Source organism: Octodon degus, unplaced genomic scaffold, assembly GCF_000260255.1.
Source record: "Octodon degus isolate 3935 unplaced genomic scaffold, OctDeg1.0 scaffold00006, whole genome shotgun sequence".
In the NCBI taxonomy this organism is placed as follows: Eukaryota; Metazoa; Chordata; class Mammalia; order Rodentia; family Octodontidae; genus Octodon; species Octodon degus.
This window is the reverse complement of record NW_004524582.1, coordinates 28,918,025-28,924,827: the sequence shown is the minus strand read 5'-3', so window position 1 is coordinate 28,924,827 and position 6,803 is coordinate 28,918,025. Positions and strand designations below refer to the sequence as shown.

The 6,803-nt window shown below is 51.0% G+C and overlaps 1 pseudogene; it reads left to right on the top strand.

The window, feature by feature from the left end:
• Window positions 1-6,060: 6,060 nt before the first annotated feature.
• LOC111818894 overlaps window positions 6,061-6,803 on the top strand; it is a 999-nt pseudogene continuing 256 nt past the window's right edge.

Below are 6,803 nucleotides of genomic sequence, written 5' to 3'. Positions count from 1 at the left end.
GGCTCCCAGAGTGCTGGGATTACGAGTGCGCCCCCTGCCCACTTGGGCTCCCAGAGTGCTGGGATTACGAGTGCGCCCCCCTGCCCATTTGGGGCCTGGTTCTGACTTGATGATGTCTTAGGCCAGACTTGTCCGCAGCATGGACCCAATGACCCAGTATCTACCTCAAGGGGCTAGAAAAATCCGAGGGCAGCTGCTGTCCTTGGGTTTGACCCTCTCGTCCCTACCCTAATGCCCCACAAAACAAGAGACACTGAAAGGAAAACGAAGCCAACATTCCTTCCCCGGACGCCAACCTGCTTGAAGTCGGGATCTCCCCCTGCTCTTCCCCCGCGTCCTGTGGAGGACAAGGACGGAGACCTTGGCACCCCCACCCCCCAAGCCGCAATTACTGGGACGTTTTTGGAACACGTCTGTTAATGATTTGGGATCCTGAGGGCTTATTTTGAATTAATTCCTTTTTAAAGGGCAGTTTGGTTTCCCATTAAGGGGCAGACCCCGAATGCCACCGCCTCTGCCTTCATGCTAAATGAACTTTTTAGAGGTTCCAGATGCCGCCTGGCACCGGCTGGGGGAAGCCAGTCAGAGAGGTCAGCTTGCACCCAGAGTGATCCTGGCCCTGCCCTGTCACTGCAGGGCAGGAAGCGGTGCCCTCCTGAGCCAGGCATCTCAGTAATGCCTTTGAGACTACAGGCCACCAAGCTGGGCCCCGGAGCCGCTGAGACCTGCAGCAGGAGCCCTGGGATTCGGAGTAGGAACCTGAGAGGCTGCAGCCGCTCCTGCCCTCTGGACATCGTCCCTCCCCTGCAGCCCACAGGGTGAACATCAGAGGGAACCCTGGGTCTTCATCCCTCCACAAAATATACACAAGACTTACCATTTTAACTTTGTTTTTGGAGGCAGGGCCTCACTCTGCAGTCCAGGCTGGCCCGGACTCCCCGCGATTGTCCTTGGCTCGGCCTCCCAAGTGCTGGGCTTGCAGGCATGCACCACTGTGCCCAGCCACTTTTTCTGTTTTTCTAAGGGTTCACTTTGGTGGCATTAAATGCATTCATGTCTCTATGCAGCCCTCTCCACCACCCACCTCCAGAACATTTTCATCCTCCCTAACTGAACTCTGTTCCTAAGAGACACTAAGTCCCTTTCACCTGCCCCAGCCCCACACCTGCCATTCTACCCCCTGGATCTATGGATCAATGGCTCTGCCCGTGTCATGTGAGTTGGGTCTTACAGCGTTTGCTGTTTTGCATCTGGTGTGTTCCATGCAGCATAATGCCCTCAAGATTCAATCATGTGTCAGATGCCTTCCCTCTTAGAGGCTGCATCCTATCCCACTGCAGGGGCACAGCGCATTTTGTTCATCCACTCACCTGATGACGGATGGAGGACAGCTTCCTCCTCTTGTCTGTGGTGAATGACGCTGCTGTGAGCAGGGTATGCACATGTCTCTCCGAGTCCCTCTTCCAGTGTTACAGGAAGTGGAAGTGCTTTCAGTGTTACAGGAAGTAGAATGGCAGATCGCACTCCCCAGGACCAGTATAAATGAAATCTTAGCCTGCTCTAATAGCCCAGGCTGGGAGAGATGCTCTGCCTCTGTGTTCCTGTCTCTTTTTCCGTGCTGCTCCTCCCTCCAATGTACACATCCACACTTGTGCTCCGAATTCCTTCAGATAAGGGTTTACATTTTCTAGTTCATTAACCAAGCCCAGTGACCGGTAGACTGAGGGCGTTCAAGGTCGATGAGAACAAGCTGGCTCTGTGGTTCCAGCTATTTCCATGAGGAGGGCCCCTTGCTTGAAGTACTGCACAAACGTACCTGCTGGTAGGGGACCCACCTACCTGGCCTGCACAGCTGCCCTGCATGGGAGTCTCAGCTACCACAAGGGGCAGCTTTCAGGCTCCCAGCCCAGCACCCTCTGGGATCTGTGGTCTACTCTCCTGAGGTCCTCTCTGCACGATGGGCCATGGAGGCTGGTGCCACCTTCCCAGTCTGTTTTCAGAGCTGAGTGGAAAGGCTGAGGAGCATAACAGGGCACAGGCATGGGGCTGTGTGCTACATGCAGGGGACAAGCCAGAAGGAGGAAACGTCTGCCACTTGACTTTGGAGTCCTGCAGATCTGTCCCTCCTTGTGCACCTGAGCAGCTCATATTAAGTGTCCATGCCTCCGTTTCCTTATTTGCAAAACAGAAAAGTGGTGGTTACTGCTGCTTGACACAGCTCTACCCTGCCAGAAGAACTGGAGAAGATGGGGCAGGCCTGTGGCTCTGAAGTTCTGCGTGTTACCCATGCAGTTGCCATATTTGGTCACCTCTTAGCTGGCCTGAAGGAGTGACTTCCTGGTGGAAGCCAAATCAGTGGCCCGTGTGCCGTCCATGTGCAAAAGCACCCGACTGAAGCAGAAGCTGGCCCAGGGGCCCGTCCCTCCACGAGACGGCAGGCACCCTGCAGGGGCAGAAACCCACCCCAATGCTCCCTTCCAGGGAGGGATGCACCCACCAAAGTGCCCCTTGCCTACACCATATGGGGGCAGAGGAAGCCCTTGGAGATGCTTGCTGAATTTGTCTGGCCCTGGCTGCTTCTGGCCTCCTCTCACGCCCCACTGCAGCACACCTGCCTCTCTGCCCTTCCTCCAGTATTGTGGGCACACATCAGCTCCAGGGCCTTTGCACTTGCTGCGCCCCATCCCTGGAATGTTCATCCCCCAGCTAACTTCAGGGCTTATCCTCTCTTTCTGGTCCTGGCTCTGTTCATATGTCCCCTTCCAGAGTGGAGGCTTCTCTCTCCACAGAACACCCTGCCCTCCACCCCTCACCTGCTCTATTTATTTATGTAGAATTTGTCACTACCTGGTGCCTTTTGTGTCCGCGTGGTGAGGGTTTGCTTTCTGTTTCCCTTGCCTGCCATTTCAAATGAGTACTTTCATAATGGACCTGATGCATGCACTGGTACTTCTCTAGTGCTAGAACAGAGCCTGGGGTGTGGTAGACACTCCCCAAGTACTTCGGGAGTGGACAGAGGGATGGAGTAAGGGATGAGGGGACCCCTGGGAAGAAGGTGGCACTGTGCAGGTTCTCCACACGTCCCTGCTCAGCTACAGGACAGAAGAGCTTACTTGCAAACTGCTCTTTGGAGGCCAGGGCCCCAGGCCTCCTGGAAGCCTCTGAATTCTCTGAAGCGATGACAGAATTCCGCAAGCTCCCAGAAGCCCCATGCAGAAGGCACTGTGGACTAGCATTTGGACTAGAATATGGCAGAGGTGCTGATTATGTGCAGCTTGGAACAAGGAAAGCAGCACCCGGGGTCTAAGATTTTCTGAGAAGGGCTTAAACGGTGGGTGCAGCGATGGCCGTGAGGCTCCTGTCACTGAACAAACTTCCTGTCCAACAGAACTGTGCAGCAGATTCATACGCAGTAGCCAACTCGCCCTGAGCTGGACAGTGACATTCTAAGGAGGCTCAGGAGGGGCTCTGTGTAACAACACATGCATTAGTGGTTGCTGTTTCTCCAAGGAGACTTGCTCCCTCAGCAAACAGAGACAAGTGGGTTTCTGTGAGATTAAATTCAGCCCGACCTTTCCCCTCCTGTCTGGAGAAAGTCTCTGTTCTCTGGGCTCCTGTGGCCGTGGAATGTAAACAGCTTCACTAACCAGCACGACACTTGGCACTTGTAAAGAGCTCATTATAATCGAATTCTTCTGTCCCAGGCTTATCTAATTAAGTCGTGACATCGTTTCTTTTCATTTTCACCAAAGCGGAATCAAAGCACTGATTGGCTCTTTGCTTCTATTTCAGCCTTTAAGGAGATCATTTCCAGGGGTCGGAAACAAATGCCTCGGCAAAGCTAAAGGGTGGGCTCTGGCGGCAAAGCCAAAGGGTGGGCTCTGGCAGCAAAGCCTCGCCGACAAGCTTTCCTGAGGGATCACAGACATCCATGTCTGTGGAGTGTGGGGCATGGAGCTCTCATGCATGGGCTGAGGGGCCAGGCAGCCAGAAAGCAAACTCAGCTTGGCTGAGCACCTGCTGTGTGCCTTGGCCCTGCCCCGGGCCATGGAGGAAGAGATGCAGGCTGAGACCTTCATGGAGAGGTGCACGCCCAGTGCCACCCACATGTCACTCCGTTATTTTATCTGATGACAAATGTGCAAGCCAGGCCCTCTTTGTGCCATCCCCACTCGGCAGCTGTGGACAGGGTTTCACCTTTCAGGTTCCTGGAGCTCACCATCTCCCCTGTTCTGGAGACGCTCCCAAGGTGGGAAGTGCTGCATGGCCTGTGGAAGGCAGCTGCCTCGGCCTTGGTGAGAGGGGCAGCCAGGAAGCTTCTTGGAGGTGGGGTTCTGAGCTGCAGTGCGAACAGTGTGGAGGGAAGAGGTGTGAGTGAGGGTAAGAAAAGTGCTCTGAGCTGAGGGACAGAGGAGACGGGAAGTGAGCCAGGAGCCTGGGATCATCCATCCGCACCCACAGCTGGGCCACCCACTTGCCACTGATGTGAACAGGAGGTGTGTCCTGGGTCTCGGCATCCTTGACATTCTAACAGGGTAGCTACTGTATCTACCTCCTGGGGATAGTATAGGCAACAAAGAATGACACAGTGAAACCCACTTTTTGTGTAGTCCTGGGGATGGAACACAGAGTATGCCCACTTAACTACATGCCCGGCCCTCTTTATTTTTTCAGACAAGACTTCATTAAGTTACTAAGTTGCCCAAGCTAGGGTTGAACTTATAATCCTCCTTCCTCAGCCTCCAGAATGTTGATATTAGAGGTGTGCAATATTACATCCTGCAGTAAAGGCAACATTTGAACTCAATTTAAGAAGCATTTATCAATGAAAGGGTTCCTATTGTCATCTCCAAACATCTGCCTTCTAACTCTTCCCAAATACCATGTTGTTGTGCTCCAGTCAATGTTAGGATGACTGCATTTACTTCCCAGCTATGTAGGAGAAAAGGAAAGGGGACATCAAAGACATTTTGGAAATGTCAAACCAGGGAGGCTTAAGGTGTTCTTGGTCCAAAAACTTCTCTTTTAGGTATGATGCCAGTTGAGGATGGAGATTCAGAGTAAGATGTTTTCATGGCTGTGTCCAGATGTCCTCCAAAACTTCGGGCAGTCATAGGTGGGGCTTTTCCGGGGTAATTAATTCTACAGTGTGTGATTGATTCATGGTGCAATGCGAGAATTGAGGGTGCTAGGATTAAGGGCAGGTGATGACTAAATCAATCCAATATTTGGTTTTGCACTTCCCCAATCCCAGTACCCTGAGTAAGACAGAAGGGCAGAAAAACTCTATCAACATCCTTCCCTTGTTTTTGCTACTTTGTGGGCCCCGTAAACTGTTCTCCTCAGCAATGCCTATCTGCTATGCCATCATGCCTTGGAGCCAGCTGATGATAGACTGAAACCTTTACAAACTATGAGCTATAATAAACAGTTCACTCTTTATCTATTTTGTCTCAGAAACGAGAGAAAAGTATCTAAGACACAATTTAGTACCAGAAGTGGGGATGTTGCTCTGACTGTACCTGATCACGTGGGTCAGGAGCCTTTGGGAATGGCTTGTGGGAACAGTTTGGAAAGGTCTGGAAATTCTGGCTGAGAAAGTAGACCTGGAACAGCTGAGGCTGTATTTGTTGGGAGAGTCTGGTTAGAGCTCAGAAGACAAGAAGTCTGATAGAAATCCTGCCAGTAAAGACCAGACTCAGAAGGTTTCTGCAGGAAAGAAGAACCACATAGGCTGCTGAGCTCCAGATAATGCAAGCTATGCCTTGGCAGAAAGTTTGTCTGCACATTTACTCACCAAGACTTTTACTCACCAATCTGGAGACTCAGATTAAGGGCACCAGACTAATTAATTTGGCAGAAGAAATTTTAAGGGAGTATAATGTTGAGGCAGTGGCATGGCAATTGTTGGGGGCTTTTAGCAAAATTTAGATTAAGAATCAAGACAAAAAGCCTAATAGAATGAATTAGAGCATTATGAGTTTAGCCAGAAAGGAAGTTCGAGTAAAGACATAGCCTGTAAAGATGCAGTGGAGCTCTTTCCCATCTTGCAAGATCGTGGGTAAAAAAACTGAGAAGCCAGACATTAAAGAGAAGAAACCTGAAGCCAAGAAGGCTGCTGCCAGTAGTAGTATTGGTAAGAAGAGTAAGGTGAAGGCAACAACATACAAGAAGGGGCAACCTCACTGCAGCTGCAATCCTGTCCTGGTTAGAGGAATTGGTAGATACTCCCAATCTGCTATGTATTCCAGAAAGACTTTGTACAGGAGAAAATACACAGCTACTAAATCAAAGGTTGAGAAGAAAAAGAGGGAGAAAATTCCTGCTACTATCACAAAACCAGTCGGTGGGGACAAGAATGGAGGTAGCCGGGTGGTTAAGCTTTGAAAAATTCCTAGATACTACCTTACTGAAAATGTGCCCTGAAAGCTCTTGAGCCATGTCAAGAAACCCTTCAGTCAGCATGTGAGGAAACTTCAAGCTAGTATCACTCCTGGCACCATCTTGATCATCCTCACCGGGTGTCACAGAGGCAAGAGAGTGGTCTTCCTGAAGCAGTTGGCAAGTGGCTTGCTACTTGTGACTGAGCCTCTTAGCCTTAATTGTGTTCCTCTATGAAGAACTCACCAGAAATTTGTCATTACCACCTCTACAAAAATTGATATCAGACGAGTGCAAATCCCCAAACACCTCACTGATGCTTACTTCAAGAAGCAGCTGCAGAAACCCAGACACCAGGAGGATGAGATCTTCAACACCGAGAGAGAGAGAGAGAGAGAGAGAGAGAGAGAGAGAGAGAGAGA